Source organism: Terrapene carolina, unplaced genomic scaffold, assembly GCF_002925995.2.
Source record: "Terrapene carolina triunguis isolate 2854851 unplaced genomic scaffold, T_m_triunguis-2.0 Scaffold85, whole genome shotgun sequence".
Taxonomy (NCBI): domain Eukaryota; kingdom Metazoa; phylum Chordata; order Testudines; family Emydidae; genus Terrapene; species Terrapene triunguis.
In genome coordinates, this window is record NW_020664436.1 from 12,965,855 (window position 1) to 12,977,371 (window position 11,517).

Genomic DNA, 11,517 nt, shown 5'->3' on the forward strand with positions numbered 1-11,517 from the left:
AAAAATTATCCCCATGAAAACAAATTCAATCACTATAAATTTAAAATAGGGTCCATTCCTGCAGTTCCTCTAGCCCAGTTCAGTACATGGAGGAGCAACTAGAAGAGTGACCCTATTGGAAGTATTGTAAAAACATGCAAAAGAAAATACTCAAGCAAAGTGACTGCTCAAACTGTAGGCAAAATAATCTCGCTTTCAATAGCTTTATTATTGTGTTTGAGTGCCTGATCTTGCATCATTGAGAACAATCTGCTAGAGCAGAGACTGAGGAGATTGGGTGGATACTCCCTGCTATGCCACAGGGTTGCTAGAGGACTGGCATGAACAAGGGCTTGGAAGTCAGGAGGTCCTGAATGACTTCTCTTACTGTCTAGCTACAATTTGCACACATCATATGATTATTTCTTATTGCATCTCACTCAACTGACCCCACTTACTTGTCTCATCCACCTTTTATGTCATCTAAACCCTTTAGGGCAGGATATGTTATTTATGTTTGTACAGTGCATAGAACAATGTGGCCTGTTTTAGGCAATATAAATGTTAAATGATCAGCCTGGCTCTAACACTGACTCTTGAGTAAGACATAGGGTTGCCAACATTGTATTTCAAAAATAAGGAATTGTTTTCTTAGCACCCCACCCAATCATCATCATCATCAATAATAGTACACAGTACTGACAGGGCCAATCAGCCGGCGGGCGGGGGGGGGGGGGGGCCCGCGGGGGGGGCACGTCGGGAGGGCCATTTGGCCTGGGACTCAAGCTCAAAGGGGGCCTCAAAGGAATTGCTTCAAGAAATACACGAACTGGAACTCTCTGGGCTGTTTCCTAATATCACAATTCCATTGCGTATTTTTGTCAGTTTACCTGCATCAGTGGCTTCAGATGAACGCACCTTCAACGTGTTGAAGCAGGTAAAGAACTATCACCGTTCAACTATGGGACAAGAGCGTTTGGATAGGCTCGCTATGCTTAATATCAGCTGTTACATTGCATGAAAGCTAGATTTTTCCTCAATAATTAGTGCATTTGCACAGAAAAAGGCTAGAAAAGTATTTGTTAAATAAAAAAATATTCAAATTATGTCTCACTTTTTTTTTGGCACCTTATTTTGTTTTCATGTGTCGTCATTTTTTATTTTTATTATTGCTAGAGGCCTCAAAAGCTGGAAGTGGACTGGGCCTCTCTGGACCTCTGAGAAGGCCTGTTCACTGATATTCACCAGAGGTATTTCTTGCTGCTTTTTCAGCAGTCAGCAGCTCCTGATCTTGTTGTACAAAAATGAAAAAATAAGGGACATCTTGTTTTAGGATTGCCAACAATCCCTTATAAGACACAATCTTTCTGCTCAGTTTCCTTATCTATAAAATGGGGATTATAATACCTAACTCTTAGGAGAGTTGTGTGTATTAATTTATATTTGTAAAGTGCTATTACCATCTAAAGGCTAAAGAATGCTAATTATTATTCATGTAAAGCACTTTACGATCCTTGGATGGAAGGCACTATAGATGTTCAAAATATTGTTATTATTCCAAGGGGAAAACTTTGGCTTCCTCGAATTAAAGTTAAAAAAAAAAAGAAAGAAAGAAAGAAATCCTCTCTATTTTCAGAAAAAATATTAAGAAACAGTTGGAGTTTTATCTAGAAACAAAAAATATGGAAAGTTCAGACATTTGAAATTAAAGTTCCCCTTAAAAAAAAAAAACTGTAAAGAGCCTCTGGAAACACATCACTAAGATACATTTCTTGGTTGACTGACTTCAGATAAACATAAGTATACTCGCCACATTTATTTATTTATTGGAATTTTAGTTTTTAATTTCCAAACTTTTAACAGTTTTTCATTTTGGAGAGACTTACAATGGTCTTTCCTTAGCTTTTTTTCCAACCTGAACTATAAGACTCATCTCAAAAAAGATATACTGGCATTAGAAAAGGTTCAGAGATGGGCAACTAAAATGATTAGGGGTTTGGAATGGGTCCCATATGAAGAGAGATTAAAGAGGCTAGGACTTTTCAGTTTGGAAAAGAGGAGAATAAGGGGGGATATGATAGAGGTATATAAAATCATGAGTGGTGTGGAGAAAGTGAATAAGGAAAAGTTATTTACTTGTTCCCATAATATAAGAACTAGGGGCCACCAAATGAAATTAATGGGCAGCAGGTTTAAAACAAATAAAAGGAAGTTCTTCTTCACACAGCACACAGTCAACCCATGGAACTCCTTGCCTGAGGAGATTGTGAAGGCTAGGACTATAACAGGATTTAAAAGAGAACTAGATAAATTCATGGAGGTTAAGTCCATTAATAGCTATTAGCCAGGATGGGTAAGGGATGGTGTCCCTAGTGTCTGTTTGTCAGAGGGTGGAGATGGATGGCAGGAGAGAGATCACTGTTAGGTTCACTCCCTCTGGGGCACCTGCCATTGATTGGCCACTGTCGGTAGACAGGATACTGGGCTGGATGGACCTTTGGTCTGACCCAGTATGGCCGTTCTTATGTCCTTATGTTCTAGGAAAACAATTTTTTTGCCTCATGCTTCTTTACATTTTGAATGAATGTTTTTTAGAAATGTTTAGTGACAGAAGACTGCATGGAATTTGCAAGATACATAGGGGTTCTAGCACAGTTTGCAAGATCTTGCTCTTTTCCACACTTCTCCATCTCTCCCAGGCTACTCTTCCTCCCACCGGACACCAAACCAGCCCCTTGGCTCCCTCACTTCCATACTGCCTCTTCCCTACTTTAATTCCCTGCCAGCCACTCCCAGGCAGAGTTTATAAAGTTCACCACAGGAAAATGCATAGTTTATAAAAGTCTACATTGGGCATCAGCGATATACAGACTTTATATCATCCACAATGGGCCATATGTACATTACAAAGTGTGCATTGTAGCTGGAAGCTCATGAAACATGTAAGCAGGCAGGCAACATATGCAGTGATGATGTTCTCAGGGAAGCATACATTAGTCAGGTGTATGTTACCAAAAAGTGTGCACAAACTGGATTGGGGTGTGCAAAACACTGCAATACCCTAACTACTCTGAAACTACCTTTAATAATTTCTCCTCCCTAATACCTACACATTTAATTAATGGCATCAGAACTCAAAGACAATTAAACCAAATGTGAAGTTTCTGTGCCAAACTGTGTGTTGAAGTAAGCTGTTTAAAAAAATAAATTAAAAAAAAGTCTAAAAACAGAGAGATAAATTGCCTCATTTTTTAGAACACCCTCTATACACTTATGGCTCTAAGCTGTCCTGTTAAATTGGAACCCACTGATGTTGTCAACTTTCATGATTTTACCTCATAATTCTGTTGACATCTGATATATGTCAAACTCCAGCTCCCAGCACTAAATGATTATATGAGAAACTTAGCTTGCATTTTAAAAAGTTTCTAGCCTTCATGCTTGCAAAGCAAAGCTACAAAACATAACCCATAAAGGTGCAAAAAACAGAAGACAAATAAAAAGAACGTAAATTTTATTGTTTTGTAAAATCTCATGATTTTGGCAGGCCAACTTATGCTTTTAAAAGATTGAGGTTGGTAATACTGCAAACTTACCTGTCTGGAACCCTCCTACACCCCACTGTTCCAAAAAGCCTTGTGAAATTTCATTCAAACTCTCCAGAAAAACTTTATGCTGGATTAAATTCATGTCTGTGAAATTTCAAGCAGAAAGGTTTCAGCCTAGCAAATATAAGGGGAGTGTCAAAATCCATTTTATAATCAGGGATCCTGGAAATCCATTTGCCACGGGAAAAAAACAGAATTTGTGCTTTTACAGAAAATGTGGCAGGACTTGGGCTAACAGCCACGGCCAGCGGAGCTCCCGCTGTCAGATTTAATTTTAATTGTGGGAAAACATGGATTTTTATGGGAGTTTCTAATTGAAGAATTTTGTGTGGGGGGTGGGGCGTTAATCACAGGAAACTAGAATCCATGCTTATAATAGAAGGTTTGCTCCAACCTTAACCGGGGCAGACTGTTTCCATTACTTGAGTGTTACCTAACACAACTATAATAAATTACTCTATGGGAAAGCAGTGGGTTGTAGAGTTGTTCATTAAGAGGTGAGCTGAGACATAAGAACAGATACAGTGCCAAGTCCCAGTCTGCAAGGGAGGCTCCCTCAGTTTGGCTTCATCTTAAATTAGTTTTTAAAGTCTCGCTTTCTGGAGATGAAGGATTTTGCTGTTTCTTTTATAACCTTGGGGTTGAACTAATAGATTTGATGGATGTTCAATATATAAGAAAGAAGAGAGGCTGCATATCTATAAATGTTTTACAGTAAAACAACCTTACTAGATTTCCCACTTCTATTTCTTTTGTCTTCTCTCTCAAGAAATAGTTTGTCTTCTCTATTTAAAAAAAATAGATTTTTCTGTAAATAATAATGATATATGATGAAATATCTAAAATCTCACTAATTTTTTGAAGTCTCCTTTACCAAACTGCTCCCATTTTAAACATTCTTGACTGAGCAGGGGTCCCAGTTTATTTCATTGGGAAAGAAAGGGACACATTAAAGGCCTGGGTTTTTATTTCTCTAGGCAAACTGGGAAATGTCTCACCTGCCGACCATAACCTGTTCTACTTACCTGGGATAGCAAGCTCTCAGAATCCATGCCAATGTTTATAAATATAGTATATAACCTATAGTTTTGGTGGAGCTGACACTTTAATTGCAAAACCCATCGAAGGGTACTTATAACTTTCTGAAAAATATTGCCCTCTGGGCTAAAATTGCTCGTGGCTGTTTAGAATATTGAGATGACACTTTTTTTTTTTTTTTTTTTATTTTTTAAGAAGTTTGTTAATTTTTGTTAGGTCATTCTTTAAACACTAATCCTTGTGTTGTTTTTATGAATTATTAGTATTACAGTAGCCAGTAGAGATCACAATCAATATCGGCATGGGCTTTTGATTGTGGAACCCCCCCTTCAGGGAGGCTAGCCCCACAGCCCCACCCCTTCTGCATAAGGTCACGCCCCCTGCAGGCAGAGCCCTGAGTCCCGCTCCATGTCCGGAGAAGCCCTGGGCTGGTCGGAACCCCGAGCTGCTCCCTCCCCCCGCCACCAGAGGAGCCCCGGGCCTACCCTAGCTGGCCAACCGACCTGAGCCACAGCCCGAGCAGCCCCAGCGGGGCCGAAGCAGGCCCAGCTGTGCCAGCAGGCCTAGGGCTGGAGCAGCCCCAGCCCAGAGTTCCATGGCAGCAGCTGCAGTCAGGGAAGGCTCTTATACTCACCGCCCATGAATGCTAGAGACTGTACAAACACAAAGTAAGAGAGTCTAGGCTCTGATGAGCTTACAAACTAAATAGGCAAGACAGAGTGGGAGAAAGGGAGTTTCATCATCTCCATTTCACAGGTGGGTAACTGAGGCACAGAGAGACTAACCAACATCCCAAGGTCATAAAGTCTGTAACTGAGCTGGGAATTGGATCCAGATCCCTTGAGACTCAGTCCAGTGCTTACAATCCCCAGAGGAGCATTATTCCTCTGTTTTCACTGGTTCTGATCCCCCCCACCCCACTTTTCTTGCTCTTACATAACTCAAAAATATTTTTAAAAATCCAACTTAGAAACACAGGATTTGCCATGCTGGAACAGGCAATCTGTTCTACTATCCTGCTTCTGGAAGTGGTGAAGAGTCCAGTCCTGCTCACAGTGAAGTCAGTGGAACTCTCTTCATTTATTGAAATGGAAGCAGGATGAGGTCCCATAGATAACCTGATGTTTCAGAAAAAAAACCAATAAAGTGGCAAGGATGGATACATCACAATGCATCCAGGCAATTAAGTAATTCTGTGTAGAGGAAAGAAATTCTATCCTGACTCATCCTCAACAATTATCTTACACCCTGAAGCTTAAGAAGTGATTAACTATCTTACCTTGCATCATTAATGTTAATACACAATGTGGGGGAATATGGAAAACAATCAAGAACAGCTAGAAGTGTTGCTTGAATGATGAGGATTAATTATCTGTGGGAATAATGAAATCTGGCAGGATAATCCTCATAAATGGAATATCAAAACAGATGGTTAGCAAAGATAGAAAGGGAAGAAAAGGTGGAAGAAAAGCTCTGTATAAGTGCTTATAGAGCCAATAAGCTTACAGTTCCACAATGAAGAGCGTAGTCATAAAATCACATAGGCAGAGAAAGAGACAAAAAATAAAGGAGAAACAACAGTGAGCTTCTGCTACACGTGACCAGAACCGGAAAAGACTGAAAAGTTCCTGGACCAGTGTTTATGGTATTCAAAACTACAAGACATCTTATTCCTGTGGATTTTAATACAGCCAAACATGCATGAAAGAGGTCCCAAATCCATGCAGAATCCCACTTTATAATCATGAAGGAAGAGACCTCAATGAGAACAAGCCAGCCAGGATTTACTACTTCATAAAAGAAGATGTGCACCTCTACCCCGATATAACGCTGTCCTCGGGAGCCAAAAAATCTTACCGCGTTATAGGTGAAACCGCGTTATATCGAACTTGCTTTGATCCGCCGGAGTGCGCAGCCCCGCCTCCCCGGAGCGCTGCTTTACCGCGTTATATCCGAATTCGTGTTATATCGGGTAGCGTTATATCAAGGTAGAGGTGTACTTTGGAAAGGGAGAACAACAGAGAAGCTTGGAACCAATGACTGTGCAGTTCCTGAATTCAACATAGTAAGGAATGGGTGCAAGAATATTTGATCTTCAGGGAAAGCAAAATTTTAGGAATTATGAAATCAAGAGTATTAGGTGAAATGGGAGGAAGTATTAAAATCCAGCAGTATCAAGGAAGGTCATGACCTAAACTACACCATAATTAAGGCACAACAGACTAAAGCTCCGATGAAAAAGAATAACGCAAGGAAGAAGCTGCAGTCATGCTTGTCAGAATCTCTGTTCCACAGTAGTTTAGAAGTTTCATTAGGAATAAGCTCCAGTTGCAGTCCCACTCATGCACAGTTTATCAAACTCTCAGTCCCAGCAGCAAGCTTTGCGAGCTCCCCAGACTTGGTGAGTCTCCCTAATAAATGTTGCAGGAATCCCAGCCCTGATGATTTATTCTCCTTCTGACAGTCTATAAATGCCACCAGCTCACTGACAGTTCTCAGCGGTTTGACTTGCAGCAAACACCACCAAAATTAACCACCCGAACCTTCCTACAATACTCAAAGATATCATTTCTTTATTGAAGGTACAGGAAAAAAAGACTAATTTGGAGATGGTAGAGCAAACCATTTCTGAGGTATGAATTCCAGCAAACATTCTGTAAGTTTTACAAAAATTGATCATTAACTTTTCAAATTTTCATACCTCACAAATATTTTGTCCAATTACCGTTTAGTTTTCTCAAGAAATTCGTCTCTGGCAGACAGGTCAAAAATGAAAGTTTAAGTCAGAATGGTTTTCTGCTGATGAAGTTGGAAGGAAGAGTCAAAACCAGGCTTACAAGGGAGAGCCAGTCACTACAGTGAATCCACTGTAAAGTACTATATATAGTGTCTCATTGGGTACCATAGAAATCTCTGTTAAATCTGATCCTATTTAACATTTTCAATGAGAGAATAAATACCTCATTCATGAAATTTGTAAATTGCAGTAAATAGAGAATTGCAAACAAGTATCAGGTGAGAGGACTAATTCAAAGGGACCTCGAGAAATGACCAAATGAGATTCAAATTTTTTAAAATACCAGCAAATACATCTGTGGAAAAGGAATTTGAAATACACACATCCAGTGGGCGGATGAAGCCTGGGGAGCAGTAACGTTGAAAGAAATTGAGGTGATAGTGGACAGCAAATCAGACACGGATTAGCATGGCAGCCTGACCTGTCAAAGGTATTTCCATTTTTGGGCTGCATGTGTTGTGGCATCAAGTCACAGAAAAGGAGGTAAAAGTGTCGCTCTCAAAAGTTCTAAGGTCAGTCGCACTTAGAATACTGCATTCTTTTCTGGACACCTTATTCTGATAAATATATTGACAAACTGAAGGAAATTGAGAGAAGAGCAGCAAGAGTTATTAGGGAGCTGGAGAGATTGATTCCTGAGGAAAGATCCAAAGCACTATATATGTATAACTTGGCTAAGACATAACTGCAGGCAACTATGACAAATATTTGAAGGGTGTGAACACCAAGAAGGTGGTGGAATTATTTAGGCTGTCACAAAGGGGTATTCCTGAGAGAAATGGAGCAAAAGTAGGAAAAACTTAATAGGTAAGACTTCTTGATAGCGAGATGAATTCAGCTGTTGAATAGTCTCCTGAGGGATGGGGTGGACATTTAAAACTAGACTGGAGAAAATGTATGCGAGGGAACAGTGGGGTGGACTGGACAGCCCAATTGTTATTTTCCATCTTTAATCTTTATTATGATTTTTGGTCATAAAATTATCTAGACCCTTTTCCCCTACCATAAACAACTTCCCTTGATCCAACCCCTCCAGTTACTGCCCCATCCCCATAAATTGTTGTAGCTCCTTCCGAGGGGAATTCCTGTGCAGGTGCAATTGCAAGGGACTGTGGAAGAATATATGGTGCTATAGCAGGAGCACTTCACCCATGTTCACATGGTCCTCCCTCTGCTGGTGTAGAAAGACAGGAGAAAACATCCATTTGCTCCACAGAGATGCCCTTGCACAGGAGATCTACTTGGACAGACCTCTGCAGATGCAGAGGCAGTGTGTGTGTGTGGTGGGAGGGACTGGGGAGGTACTGCTCTCTGGCACCACCTCCTGTAGAGTCTAGGGATTGCAATACAAAAATCTGGGTGATCGGTAATACACCTTGGAGCTGCATTATCTACTCCCGGGGGAATTCTACATCAAAAAATAAAAAATTCTGCGCACGTTTTAAAATTCTGCACAATTCTGCATATTTTATTTGTCAAAATAACACAATATAATCGTGCCAGTTTCAATTATTTTGGTAATTTATTTCAAAATACCTGTCAGCAAGTATGTCTGTAACAATACAGACAAAAAAAAGATTCAGGTAATGTTTTTTTGACAAATAGATTCCTTACTAGGCATATTAATACAGAACATTGAATAAGTCATTTAAACTACAATGCAGAAATGTATTTCCCACACCCCTCAGAAGCAGTGCAAATGCTTGGGGGAGTCAGGGGTAATGGAGGAGCTGCGGAAGAGGGAAAGAGCTTGGGAGTGAACCTTGAGAGTTGTTGGGTGTGGTGGGAGAAGTACAGAACAGGTTTTTTTGGGGTGGGGAGAGGAGGGATTGTTAGGGAGTCAGAGAGCATCCCTGGATGACCCCAAGCCTCTCCCATTCAGTCAGACACATCTGCCCCTGTGTGTCCCTGCACCTACCATCCCCATGTGGCTCTGCAGCCCTGCTCCCCCATCCCCATGTGTCCTGCAGCACCCCTCCCCTTCAGCCTCTGGCTCAGTGATGTCACCCCACTAGCTCTGAGCTCATGTCCCAGTCTGTCCCCCCACTAGCCCATCTTTGAACCCCAGTCTGTGACCCCCCCAGCAGCCCCATGTACCCCACTCTTGTCTGTCCTAACCTGGCTCCATAGGCAAGGTGCTGTGATGAACGCAGCCGGCTGCTGGCTGTTCTGGTGCCATAGCTGTCTCTGGTGTGTGAAAGCGGAACTGCAGCACTTCTCAGGCAGAATGTATTTTCTGTGGGGAAAAAAATTCTGCACTGGACATGAATTTTGTGTGCGCGTAATGGCACAGAATTCCCGCAGGAGTAATTATCTTCTTCTAGGTCTCTTACATCGCTACTACCATGCAGCTACAGGACAAGCCTATGAGTTGTGCTTTGCCAGTAGGGAGGGAGTCAGAGGGGCAGCAGCAACCCTCACTGCAAGATGGCTCCTATCTCTGCACAAAAAGGATTCTAATGGATAGTCGGGATCTATAGAGTTGGAATGGGGTGTAGTCTCCAAAATCCACAAGTCCCAACCCCCTCCTCTCAGATAGAGAGGTTCCAGGGATTCTGAGAATTTCTTCTTGTGTATTTCTCTGGGAGGAAGTGATCTAGCCTTCAGACTCATGCCTTATGCAGAAAAAACTCCCATCAATATAGCAAGTGAGGATGTGCAGGACTGAGCTCAGGATTTGGCCATTAGTGCACATACATTTTCCCATGGAGAACCCAAATAAAACACACATGTTATGTAGAGCTGGTCTGTCTTCCACATTTCTATCTGATCTCACATTTTATAGGCCAGTGCTGCTCAGCACCATGCGGGACCAGTACCTCAATTACCAAAAATAGGAAGAGACCTGAGGTCCTGTGAATCAGGAAATAGTTGTAATGCAGTGCATTTTGGTCACATCTCTGACCCTTCCCTCCACCCCCTAACACACACACACACACACACACACAGGCCTTTGTAGAGTTCTACACCACCAGCTGTATGTCACGGAGACTCCCCTCCATAGGGTCAGGTTCCACTCACTTTAAGGAAGGCTCTTTTAGAGCAGCGTGAAGGGACTCAATCTCAGTATATTTATTAAGATTTTACTTCAGTAAGCAGTGTCATCTTACTTTTCACCTATCAAAGTCTACTTGACTCACGCAAAAATAATGTAAAGTTGAACTAATTAATTGCTTTTCACAAATAGCTGATTGAGTGAAACAAATGACTAAAGTCTGCACTGTCAGTAAAGGTGGTGAGTGACTCAAAGAGAAAGACTTGTTTAAACCCATAAAAAAAGAAGGCTGGATGAAGGGGTATGTCTCCTTTGTCTTTGAGCTCCTTCTAGTGGACTGTATTATGTTTTTCTGTACACAAAACCATATGACTTTTAGTTCAGATTAAGGGAAGCAACAAAACAAAAATCAAGTCTTCTTAAGAGCTCATGCTATGTGTCTGCTCTGTAACATGTTGCATCAACACTTTCTCAAAATGTAGGCTGCTTTTGAAGACAAGCAGACTTCTGGAAAGGTAAAGGTACAGTACAGAAGAAACCAAGTTCTAATAGTTACATACAAAGGGGTTGAATTAGAGCAGCTTGCAGCAGCTCAGCAAGCTGGTACCATTTCATGGAGACTACCATCTTGTGCTATATAATTTAAACTTTCAATAAAAAAATAAATAAAGTCTTTAGTTATTGTAGTGGCAAAAATAACGTTCAAAATGGGAATTGTGGCCCTAACTACACTGGCAAGTTTCTGCACAGTAAAGCAGCTTTCTGCACTGTAACTCCCGAGGTTACTGCCGAGCCACTTAGTGCGCAGAAACAGTGCAGTTGCAATGCTGTAAAAAAACACCCCGACAAGAGGCGTAGAGCTTTCTGCGCCGGGGCTACAGCGCTGCAGTGCCAGTGTAGACACCGTGGTGATTACAGTGCTTGAATCTGTAGTTTAAGGAATAACTCCACTGCCACTCGTGACGTGTTGGTCAGAGCGAGCAGCATACTGGTCAGCAGTTCAGGATCCATTCCTGCAGCCCGAAAGAGGCAGGGCGCGCAGTACACAAACAGTGAAAAGATGGTGCCAAATGCGGACAGAAGCACAGGGATTGCTAGGA